The following is a 13,660-nucleotide window of genomic DNA, read 5'->3' as shown; positions in this document are numbered from 1 at the left end:
AATTGATTCGAATTTTATTTCTATAATAATAAAATTTTCTCGATAACACAAATCATAAAAAAGAAAAATTATAATTTCATTTCAATTTAAATAGACGTGAAACTTGATAGTTTTAAAATTTTTTAAAATTCCGAAAAACCATCTTTCGCGCATAAAAATTCCAAATTGATTCGAATTTTATTTCTATAATAATAAAATTTTCTCGATAATACAAATCAAAAAAAAAAAGGAAAATTATAATTTCATTTCAATTTAAATAGACGTGAAACTTGATAGTTTTAAAATTTTTTAAAATTCCATCTTTCGCGTATAAAAATTCCAAATTGATTCGAATTTTATTTCTCTAATAATAAAATTTTCTCGATAACACAAATCAAAAAAAAAAAGGAAAATTATAATTTCATTTCAATTTAAATAGACGTGAAACTTGATAGTTTTTCCTCTTTTTTCTGAAACAATCGTGTGTGGATAAACATAGATTGACAAATTATCAATGGAGGATATTTACAAAACGACCATAAATTGTGCACAATCTGGTGCACACATACGTATTTTCGGGGGGGAGAGGAGGGATGTTACGTGGACGCTCGATCGAAAATAGATTAAAAGTGTTACGTGCGTTCACGTGTACGTAGATAATTGATGAAGGAAACGGGTCCATATCCATACACGATAAGAGAATTGTTGTTTTATCGGGGTCGATGCCGCAAAATCTCATTAACATCGTTCATTCATTTACCGTCCGAAATACGCTTAATTGAAATTGCACACGTTTATGAATTAAATTGTTCTTCTTATTGGAAAAAGTTACACTCGAAATGTCGTACAACGTATATAAATTACATAGAGAGAGAGTGAGTGTTTTAAAAATTTATTATTACTCTCCCGAGTTAATTAACACACGGATCTCTTGCTTATCAATGAATATATATTATGTAGGATCTCAGAAGCCAATCAGCGTAGATCACACTCCCTGTGATATAAACGTCTTATGCAAGAATCGATGTATTATTCAAACTTTCAACGAAGTCGCTAAACCAGATCAGGTGAAGTACTTAATTACAGTTAACAGTGATTCGTCAACCGAAAGTTCATTTTCAGGAAATATGATTATCCTCTTTCTCTATTTTTTAAAAATCATTATTATACGATTTATGAATATAATATATGTAAGTAATTTTTTACATATTATTTTTGGATAAATTTTTAATCGTTCAAAAGATAATAATCGCGCAGATATATTATTGACAAGACGTGCGTGCAAATATACGAGCGAAACGAAATACACGTGCAAACAAGAATCGTGTATGCAATTTCACCAGCACAAGTGGAGGAAGGATCTCTGTGTGTGCGGGGAGGCAAATTGGTGCGCGCATACACGGCCGAATATCTTTGTGGGCATGGCGTCTTAACGCGCATAAAGTGATATAAAGTGACATGTGTGCAACATGCACCTCTCCGACTCATGGACACGTTATCACAGGTGAACGTTCTATGATCGATCCTATCAACTATCAAACTCCATTAACTCGTACGTTCGCGTACCTATCATCTGGCCTATACTACTTGTGTTCACCAAGTGTCGGTCAACTTTGCTACGTGAACCCGATGTCGTCACAGCAATTAAGACACGTTGCTATATATATATATATATATATATATATATATATAATCGCAACGTGATCAAACGTGATGGACAACGTTCAATTGAAATTATGCGAAGGAGCATATCTATCTGGAGTCTGGATTCTGAAGAGTTCAATAGTTTTTTTTTTTTAATTATTAGAGCGTGGAATAATAAGAATCGTTTCTGTTATACAGTTTAAAGTATATAACGTTTTAATTTTATTTGTATTTTGTTTCTGTGAAATTTCGTAGGGAATAAAAAAATAAAAAAATAAAAAAATTGGTAAAATTATATTTATAGAGATTACTGTTGCAAATTCTTGTTGCAGAAGAAGCAATCTATATTTTGTAAATATGAATAAAAAAATATAATAAAAAATGAAAAGAAAGGTTTAAATTGAACATTGAATTTATATAAAATACATATAACACTAATACGTTGAATTTTTCCATTTTATATAAATAATTTCTAAATAATTTCTTAGAATATTTTCCACAATTTTTCTATTATTTTCTTTATCTCTTTTCCAAGACAGAAAAATAAAATAAAATTTCTTCTCTCTTTATATATATAAATAGCATTCCCATAGTTAAATTCAATCATTAAATTTAATAATAAGCAAAAAATAATATTGAGGAAGATGACGAAAATCATGGAAGGATTAATACGGAACGTTGAGGATAAGGGATATGACAATTTTCAATTCGAAACTATTGGAACGATATGTCTTGAGAATCGATACAAAATTTTTTTTTTTTCTTTTTCCACGGGTAAGACGCGATGAATATTATCCTTTTGTTCAGAATTCACAGAGCCACGCCCAGGCAGGAAGTTCTCAGATCGATATCACCTATGTGTACTGTTCATGAGTGGCGTATCCATAATCTTTTTAACAGCTCGTAAAACGTGAAGATTTCATTTGCTGGAAAAATGAATCCTCCACTCGATTCTTTAACAAACCTTTTAACTCTTTAACCCGGGGAATAATACCGGATAAAGTCTCTTTTTGGTTTAGGACGATACACACGTTGATATGGTAATAAAGGCAACCGTGATGTAAATAGGAAAAAAGAAAAAAAATAAAGAAAAATGCTCAAGAGAAATATTTGTTCATCGTTCATCAAAAGATGGTGAGCAATAAATTTTTCTTTTTTCGTTTTGTTTTTTTAATTTTTCACTCGTTGTAAAGGGTAGATATTTTTATAAAAAATTCTTTCTAATTAAAAGAGCAATTTCAAACTAACATTCGCAAGAATTGGAAAGTATGGATTTATTATAATTTTCATTCAGAAGAATGAAATAATCATTTAACACTTAATAGAGGATGGAAAATTCGATTTATGCTCCAATTGTTCCCCCGTTTTCCATGTTTCATCTCTAAAACAGCTAACTCGAGATGTATAACCGAATATTATTCGTAAAAAAAAAAAAAAAAAAAAGAAAAAAAAATCCGCACCAGACTAATTGATTTGAATATCTGCGTACGTCAGCGCTCGAGGCGAAATATTTATGAACAGACGTTTCGAACGATTTAAATAGTCGATAGACTTTAACAAGAATTAAAATCGAAGAATATTCGATAAAACGTTTTCTTCCTTTTTTTTCTTCTTATTTTTCCATCTCGATTTTTTGTATATATATATATACACATATATATTACAAATTGACAATTAATTCTTAACGAAACAAAGAACGCTTTCAAGAAATGATTCCAATTATAATATAAGAGGCAATTTCACAGGAATTTCACACTTTTTAATATCCCTTTTAATGAATCGTATGGCAAATCTCTTTCGAAATAAGTAAATCGTTTCGAGGAACGCGTTGGTTAATTTTTGAAAAGCGGTCTGCCGGGGATTCGAAAATATTTTGAAAGCAAAAGTTTCATTCCTCGAATTCGAGTTGGTCAGTTCGTTAACACGGTCTATTTTTACCAAAATCTCTTTTGTACCAAAGGAGAAGTTTTCAACCAAACTTAATTAGTCTTCTGTATAATGTTAGGGGCGTCAAAGTGGAAATGCGAAACGTCGAGAAGCCTCTCTTTGATGAATGAATGAAAGCCGAGTAAACGTTTTTACATATGTATCACGGGCTAGATTCCTTTATGCCATTCCATTCCATTCTTCTTCTTCTTCTTCTTCTTCTTTTTTCTCTTTTCTTTTCTTTTTTTTTGCCTAATGAAACATTATATTTATCTTTCTCCGGTTTATGAACACTCGTTCTTTGTTAAATCATCTCAAAGCGACATTAAATGAAACGAGCGCCGCGTAAATGGTTTTCCAGTAATTTGAAGTGAAATTATGGCAGATAATTGAGGGAATGAACAATGAAATTATCGCGTGAATTTATCTCAGGGAAATGGATGAATTTTGATCGAATTTCTTCGATTCGTTATATTCGAAATTTGTATAATAAAAATCGAGGGAAAAATGCTCTTCCTTTCTTCTATGCTATCCACTCAGCTGGATAATCTTTTTTCTTTCTTTCCTTTTTATAAAATTAATCATTTACTTTTTCTACGATATTATTTCGAATCAATCAGTCGCAAAGTTCTTGAACAGATAAAAAAAAATTTCCAATTTTCAAAGTTCGAGTGTAAGCATACATATACGCGTAACGTTGAGAATTATGTCGAAACTTGAGAAAAATCGTCGATTCGTTGCAACGAATTTAACTGGTTTAACAAGTTTATCATAAAAAGTTGGGACACGAGAGCATAAATCATTTATGCTCGATATAAACAGAGCGTAAAGTGGGCAGTGTAACACATCTAACAAACTATTTTATAACTTTTGTTACAATTTGTTATCCTTCTTGCAAATTGTGCGAGAATGAAGATAAATTTTTTATCTCTCTTGTTATATGTACACATATATGTTGAAAAGAATAAGACGATAAACAGAGCATTAAAATTTTAAACCTCTTTCGAATCTGGCGACGATTTTGGTTGGTTGAAGCACGTCTACACGCGAACCACGGTGCAAACACTTGAATTAGATTAGTTTGCTTTCGTGGATACGTACGTTGATTGTCTGACAGTTTCGAAGACTACGAGATTTAGTGGATGCTCGCAACTCGTCATGTATATGTACATATATATATATATGTGTGTATGTGTGTAAGCTATCTTTTTGACTAGTATTAAACTGCTTATGTCAGGTGTAACATTTACACAAGTAATTTCATCGAATTAATAAGATTTATTAAGAATTATTGAGCGATATAATTTTAATAAATAATTATTAAAATCTACGATCTAATTTTTTAAATTTATCGAAGAATATTAATTCTTTTTTTTATAACAATTTCGGATCACAATAATCGTATAGTATAAATATTAATTAAATTAAGGTTAAAAGTTATAATTAGAAGAAATGAGAATGTTGGGTATTATAAACATTTCGAAACGTTCTTTTTTTTAAGAGAAATATTCCAGCGTGTATAAAAGACGGGTGAAAATAAGGTGGAGAGGATTTGAAACGGAATTGCAGAGTTACAGAGAAATTTAAAATAAAAATAACGCGAGATTTTAAAGAGAAGGAACAATGCAGAAGAAACAAAAATATAGGATAGAAAAGAACGTAAGAGTATGAACTTATTCGCTTAAGAACAAAAGAAATTTTGAATAGCATGATATCAAAAGTAGGATAAAATCTATTGATTCGTGTAACAACAAAAAGTTGCTTTAATTAAACAAGTATCAAATATCAAAATTATTTGTATAATTAAAATAAAAATATACTTATTGATCGTTAACGCGTTAACGATGTTAATTATATTATTTTATTTTTATGTTTTATTAATGCTGAAAGCAATTATTCCAAATATATAAATTTTATGAACGAATATGAACTGACGAATATGATTGCGTATGAAAATCGAAAATGGTAAATTAATTTAAAATTTCAGAGAAAGAAGAAGAGAAGGGTAGAGTTATAAATTTCTTTTAAAAAATATAATATTAATAAAATTATAATAATTAAATTATGTATTTTCTCGTTTTCCTAATTTTGACTTGTATTCTATTTAAAATAATTGGAAATGGATAACGATAGATTAATAGTGTAAAAGTTTTCCAAATGTAGAGAACACATTTTCTTAGAGAAGCAAAATATTATTTTTAAACAAAGAAATTTTACTCACCCTCTTAATACGGATGACATTAACGATATATCTTCGCCATGCTTTCTGCACTTTTGACGAGAACTTCTTCTAGCCTGCAATAAAAAAGAAAAAAAAAAACAAAATTTACTTTACACTACGTAACACCATTTTCATCGCATGATCCGATTTTCTCAAGTACCATATTTTTTCATAAGCTGTATAATCTTATATATTCTAGAAAAGCAGCCTACAATAATAAAGACTCTTTCTTTACAAAACTTATAAAACTTCTTCTCCGAATAATTAACATAATTACGAAGAAAATCGATTAAATAAAGAGAACGCTTTGAGCAGAGCAAAAAAAAAAAAAGTTAATATAAATTTTAAGTCTTCGTTAATAAAAACCTTTATTAATAATAATATTTTTCGCAAATAAATAATTTACTACTCTAAAACTCGATTAAATCCTATTAAAATTATGAAAAATTTAAACCGTCGTAACTCTGAAAGTAACGATTCTTTATAGATGAACCAAAGATCGTTAGAAACACGGATTCTTCCCCTTTAAAACGCTTTTTGATTTATCTCGATACGACTTCCGGTTGCCGAGATATCGTCGCGTAAATGAACGCGTAATTTTCAATCGTTTATTATATCTCGGTCCTTGTTGCATATTCGAACCTCTCGCTCGCGCCTCGTCTCACTGACCTATCTCAAACTCCAGACAAGTGGCGGACGCGATTCTTAGAAAAACGTGGTGTACGATTCCTAGAAAAACGTAATATCTATCTTCGAAGAAAAATGCAGGTCAATAGCCCATTCGTACTGGCTTAAGCATTATGAAAACTTGTTTCATATCTCTGCAACCAATAAAGATATCGAGATAATTCAAAAAACGATTTCAATGGCATGATTTTCTCTTCGAGTGGATTTTGACGACAAAATTTTTCTTCTCACGTTTTTTTTACGTGAAAAATTAAAGTTTCATCTGTGAGATTCTTCTCGTAGCAGAAAGTGTATTATTTTAATTTTATTATTTTAATATTTAATTATCGAGCACGTGTAATTTTCTAGTTTTATTTTTATATTTTTCACGAGTAATTGTAAGATATATGTATATAATACAAGACACGATGCAATACCGGAGAAATTATATTTGAAAACTGAGAGAGAATAAAAGGTAGGAGAGAAAGAGATATAATAGCTATTATAATTTTACTGGTTTTGTTTCAAAGCCACTGCTATTAGTAAGTAAACGATATCGGTTAATAAGATCTTCATAAAAACGATGAAATAAACGGGAATCGAATTTTTCTACCTTGAACTTTTTTTTCTCTTTTTTTTTCCCCCCTCAATAGCGCGATGTCTGTGTTGCAGATTGTCCAAGTGGGAACAGAAATTGCTTATTAAAGAGAGAAATTCAATAGACGAAGGAATTAAAAAACGACTACAGCGATCGTTCAATACCATAATGCGAAAATCTATAGAATATAAAACTTAGGAATCTTCCAATTACTTGGAAAAGTTACTTGGTGGGAATACCATTGATAATTATTTAAAATTATTTTTTAAATATTCACAAATATATGACTATTTATTTAATCTATTTTAACGAATCTAATGAAATTCTTTATATTTTTCTCAATTTATTCAAAAAGCATTAATTTTTATCATATCTTTCGTAATCATCTTATCCCACTTTCCCAACTTTGTTGCAGAGATCTAAACTACCAAAGCCTTTGAACTTCCAAGTAAACAAATAGTTACGGAACATGCAAATCGCCATATTCCCCATATTCCTTTCCTCCCTCCAAGTTTCACTAACGAATACGAGAAACTCACGCAATTGATAAATTTTTTCCAGAGATTAATGATCTTAAATATATATATATTCATATCCCAAAATTCTATTCTCCCCCATCTTATCGATGAATTTAATTTAATCATGAACGTATTATTGATTGATCAAACACGAAAGAAGGAGCAAGATGCTTAGTCATCGGCCCAAAAATGAATTATTAATCAAATTACATATTCCCTTTACGATTTCTATCAGGGGAGCTTACGTTGTACCGTAAGCTTCGAAAGCTTGCGTTAGGGGAATAAATCAGGATAGATATTTTTTCTTAATTTTGAAAGGATTTGTGCAAAGAAAATCCAAATTGATAAAAACAATCGCATTAAAGAATAAAAAAAAAAGGTATTTTGATTCTTTCCCTCTTTTTTTTATTCATTTTTTCGTTAAATATGGGCGAGAAAGAAAATAGAATTGCAGATTCAGCGATAAATCCTGTTAGCACTCGCGAAAAAAATTCTATTCTATAAAAACGCTTTAATAACAATCGAATTACGAAAGTAAGAAAATTACGGATAAGAAAATTTAAAATTTATTATTACAAAGTTTGGTAACAAATACAAAGAGTAAATGAATATTGAAAGAACGAGTTAAACATTGACTAATCTTAGAAATATTATATCTATATCTAAAATCGTTAAAGGAAACATAAGTATTTGCAATATGCGATATTGAAGATTCCATTGAAGATATTTCAGTGGAACATTCTAAATACATAGTTAAAGAGCGTAACATGCAACAATCTTACCTAAAAAAGTTCATTGAATTTATTCCAAATTATTTTGCATTTATTACTTTTCTCTTTTAATCGAAAGTAAATCGTGTATTTACTTAAAAAAAATATAATTAATATGAAAATATAATATATAATAATAAGAAGAAACAAAATGTATCAAATTCACGTTAGAAATAAAATTACAAAGAATAATTACATAATTCTTGAATGTATCACGAGAGAAAAAAAAGGGAAAAAAAAAAGGTTGTGTTTCGTCTTAAAATGTTTTATATATGGTTTCGAAAGCACAAGTGGACAGTGTGAATATTTTTTGAAAGAAAGAAGTCGGTCAACAGTGAAATTATTCCGTACATTTCTACCCGAATCCCATCGGATAACCTACGTGCAGGGGTACATAAATATTTCTCGTGTAGTTCACGGGGTTAAATTCGAACTTTGGTGGACGAGGGTGTTTCTAATCGATGTGATATTTAAATCGATATTTTCAACGAGTAAAAATAGCATTTCGTAAAGATAACGTTCCTCCCCATTTTCTAATTTTCAACATTGGAAATATTTTTTTTTTTTGTACAAGAATAAAACGAAGAATTGAAGAAAATATCTTTTTTTAATAAAATAACGAGAAATTAACACAATGTATGTATATATATAATATATGAATTTCTATTGTTAAATAACATTGTAAATATTATATATATATATATAATAGGAAATAATAATCGTAGAAAATGTACGGTTATTACATGAATTTAATTAAATGCTAAAAAGCAGAGGTCGCTGCATTATATTTGACAGAGTCCCCAACCAACTCGGTTATGTTGAACATTTATGACACGATTTTGTTACGCATTCACTTCAAAGATCTCTCAGTCAATCTGTAATTATGGGAATAACGTGCAGAATTTAATGGCAAGAATATATGAAAACAATTTTGCATAATTCCTTTGTATAAATTGTATTTCAAACAATGTTCAACGAGAATTTCTCTATAACAGGGAGAAGGGCGTATACATGATTTTCATAGCATGAAAGTCATGGAAATTTATCGATTAAAAAAATATATATATATATATATATATTTATTGCAAATAATTTTCTCTTACGAGCATCTTTTTTTCCCCTTCTCGAGTATCATGTAATCCCTTTGTACATTTTATCCAATTTATATTTCATTTCGAACAACATTTCGAGTACGAATCACGTGTCAAAAATCTCGTCAAAAGTCAAAAATCTTGATTACGAAATTTTATCAATTCCAACGTAATTTTAACATAATTAAATATACGTTTACAAATGTTAAGAAAAACTTTGATATTTCTCTTTCTCTTTCTCATCGACAATTCGATGCAGCCAATTCTTAAGCGAATAATTTATTTTATTCCGTTAAATAGAAAAATCTTGTTACAATTCAGGCGACGACGGTGATCACGACGTTGTACAAAGTGTTTCGTAGCCGGACGATTTTCATATTTCTTTTATCATTCGGAAGAACGATAAGAAGAAAATGTTCAGCAGCTTAACAAGATGAAAATTGTATAATCCCATTTAAAAAAACGGTATTGCAATTTGTATTTTTCCCTCCGCGCATCGATGCACGGCCAACTTGATAAAAACTAAGGCCACGCTGAAATTAGATCTCGCCGGACGCGCAATTATCATCTTTGTAAATTAATTTTTCCCTTCCCCAATTAAACGCAACGCGTGAATTCTTCCACATCTTCCTCTTTTTCGCAATCTTCGATTTTACGTAAAAGACGTTTCCTCTTCGATAAAGAATATAACGAAACGAAACAAATTTGTTCGAAATGTAATTCGGCGATCGAAAAATAAGGAAATATAATTTCTTTTGATGAGACTTCTTTTTTAACATGCAATGAAATTATTGCAAAAGAATCGCGACGCTTTCATCGAATACTTTACCGAATGCTGATTTTCCGACAAACGAAGTATTTTTCTTTTTTTTTTTTTTTTTGTTAAATTCTCTTCTCAGAAATTCAGAAATTCAATCATTCTCGTCATACGAGAGAACGCAATCAAAGTTAATGATCTATTACGCGAGATCTTCGAAGAACGAAATTGCGTATAAAAGGTTAAAGCGGACCAATACGCGTTTTAATCTACTTCGTAATTGTTAAATTAACATTCTCCCACCGTTAAACGTTAACAAGATTGGATTTCATATTTCCGCTGTTTTCTTGGCTTCTATTTTTTTTTTCTTTCTTTTTCACATCAATCTGTGAGGAATAGTGAATTAACTATTCTTCTTGCTCCTAATACTTTCAATTCTTATTTACAAAGCATTAATAGAATGAAATACTATAACTTCGATATATTTTTTAATTAAAGAAATAAATAAGCTTTTAGAGATATCAATCGGGATATTAAATTTTATAAATTTAAAATAATTTTCTTAGCTTCAGAAAAGCTGAATATTGAGAAAATTAATAAATAATACATATATATGTATAAAAAGCGTATTGAAAAAAGAAAAGATTCGAAAATCGAGATCTACTTTTGCAATTATTAAATTAACATTCTCCCATTGTTAACGTTAACAAAATTGGGTTTCATATTTCCGCTGTTTTCTTTTTTTTCTTTTTCACATCAATCTGTGAGGAATATTGAATTAACTATTCTTCCTGCTCCTAATACTTTCAATTCTTATTTACACGACATTAATAAGATAAAACTATAACTTCGATATATATATTTTTTTTAATTAAAGAAATAAATGGGCTTTTAAAGATATCAATTGGATATTAAATTTTACAAATTTAAAATATTTTTCTTAGCTTCAGAAAAGCTGAATATTGAGAAAATTAATAAATAATACATATATATGTATAAAAAGTGGAAGCATTGAAAAAAGAAAAGATTCGAAAATCGAAATCTATTTTTGCAATTGTTAAATTCTTCCATCGTTAACATTAAAAAAATTGGGTTTCATATTTCCGCTGTTTTTTTGGCTTCTGTTTTTTTTTTTTTTCTTTTTCACATCAATCTGTGAGGAATATTGAATTAATTATTCTTCCTGCTCCTAATACTTTCAATTCTTATTTACACGACATTAATAAGATAAAACTATAACTTCGATATATATATTTTTTTTAATTAAAGAAATAAATGGGCTTTTAAAGATATCAATTGGATATTAAATTTTACAAATTTAAAATATTTTTCTTAGCTTCAGAAAAGCTGAATATTGAGAAAATTAATAAATAATACATATATATGTATAAAAAGTGGAAGCATTGAAAAAAGAAAAGATTCGAAAATCGAAATCTATTTTTGCAATTGTTAAATTCTTCCATCGTTAACATTAAAAAAATTGGGTTTCATATTTCCGCTGTTTTTTTGGCTTCTGTTTTTTTTTTTTTTCTTTTTCACATCAATCTGTGAGGAATATTGAATTAATTATTCTTCCTGCTCCTAATACTTTCAATTCTTATTTACACGACATTAATAAGATAAAACTATAACTTCGATATATATATTTTTTTTAATTAAAGAAATAAATGGGCTTTTAAAGATATCAATTGGATATTAAATTTTATAAATTTAAAATATTTTTCTTAGCTTCAGAAAAGCTGAATATTGAGAAAATTAATAAATAATACGTATATATGTAAAAAAAGCGTATTGAAAAAAGAAAAGAATCGAAAATCGAGATCTACTTTCGCACAAATTCTATATAAAACTAGGTATAGCAAGAGGAAGCGTTTCACAAGCGTTAAACGATTCCTTTCGACGAGAAAAATTTCCCGATAAACTTATATACAGAGGATCGTGGCGCACGAGAGGAGAAGTGAGTGCGGCCATCGGTCGGAGCACCGTGACGTTTTCCGCCCGGCAAAAGGAACAGGGACGAAAAGAGACGAGAAGGAAGGGGGAAGTGGACGAGTCGAAAGTTACACCGGTATAAGAAGTGGATCGTGTCTAAACTTGCTCCACGATTTCGTCCCAAAGTTGCGTGTTTTATATCGCTATAAATATCGTGTACGAAACTGGAGCGCTTTTTAAAAAAAAGAAAGAAATTCTCATCTGTTTCCCGTCCCTTTAAGAATACCTGAAAAATATCTCGAGTTCAATTTATCCCTGGACTTTGTTCGAATTGAACATCCGATAATATCGTTTAAACGTGGACTTTGGATTTTTATTAAATAATTTTATTAATGATAATAATAATAGGTTCGTTTAATTTCGTGATGATCTTAGAAAAGAGAGAAAGAGAAAAATTCTAGTTTCATCGGCCAGTATAACGAAGCGTTCACAATAAGCGGAACAACAAGTGGATCAATCTCGTAGGAAGCGTGCTCTGATCCTCGATCTCATCAGTTAATCCTCGATAAATCGAACGATCAGAGAAATGGCAGTTTCGACGAGATTACCCGGCGAGATACCAATTTCTTCGGCTCGATAAGATCGTATCCGATATTTATATCATTTTACGGATTCTCATTCGACGCACTCTTATTCAATCTTTATATCGTTCCCAATGAAATGAAAAATTAAAAGGGCATTGTGAAAACTATCGCGACATTGTAACATTATCCGATTCTTTAAATAATATTTCTTTAAAATAAGAAATTCGATCATCTCTTCGATCGAAGTTAATTCTAAAACAAATAAACAATTTCGAAATTGCAAAGACTTTCTCCACATTCACGTAATTTTTATAAGACCAAAACTTACTTATTAACAATATATCATAATATTCCAAAACGATTTCCTTTTTTACATTTCGAGGACAGATATCGCCATATCTGAACCGTCCTCGCAATTTCATTCAAGCTGTTCAAACGGAATTTCAATTTCCTCCCCATATAAATCACTTTCTAAATTGCTACGATTAATTGTTCCTGATTTCTGCATTATTCACCGCTTCTTCCAGTTACGCCACGCGTGTTGATATACTCCTCAAAGTGGAATTCTTTAGTTGGCTGCTAACCGAGGGGCAAAAAGTAGACGAAGAAAAGAAGAAGAAGAGGAAGAAGAAGAAGAGAAAGATTGAGGCGAGCATGCGGTCGGGGAGAGAAGCTGGCGGGGATGGGAGAGAAAAATGAAAAGGAAGAAAAGGGGAAAAAAAAGCGCGGATATTCGCGTGGCAAGGCACAGATGCGAGGGAAACTAGTCGGTATTATTTTACTACGTAAACAGGAACGTACGTGACCACGATGTTAACCATCCCATTTCCCTTGCGAAGTATCGGCGGTACGCTATTAATCAATTTCGAGACGGTAATACGATTCCACCACCACCGCCAACCACCACCATCACCCACCGACCGAGAAAGAAGACGTGGATGCACACGTTCGATCACAGTCTTGGCCATTCGCCA

At 30.2% G+C, this 13,660-nt stretch overlaps 1 protein-coding gene across 5 annotated transcripts in view; it reads right to left on the bottom strand.

Moving 5' to 3' along the window:
• Positions 1 to 13,660, bottom strand: part of LOC408804 (1-phosphatidylinositol 4,5-bisphosphate phosphodiesterase epsilon-1) — a 107,972-nt gene that overhangs the window by 50,946 nt on the left and 43,366 nt on the right. For 3 of the 5 annotated variants that reach the window (XM_016911809.2, XM_016911810.2, XM_016911813.2), the window contains one exon: positions 5,771 to 5,844. The exons of the other annotated variants lie outside the window; for them this stretch is intronic. The gene's annotated coding sequence lies outside the window, so the exon portion shown is untranslated. The remainder of the gene's footprint in view (positions 1 to 5,770; positions 5,845 to 13,660) is intronic. 5 annotated transcript variants of the gene reach the window in all.

Source organism: Apis mellifera, linkage group LG4 (genome assembly GCF_003254395.2).
Source record: "Apis mellifera strain DH4 linkage group LG4, Amel_HAv3.1, whole genome shotgun sequence".
In the NCBI taxonomy this organism is placed as follows: Eukaryota; Metazoa; Arthropoda; class Insecta; order Hymenoptera; family Apidae; genus Apis; species Apis mellifera.
This window is presented reverse-complemented; position numbering and strand designations above follow the sequence as displayed.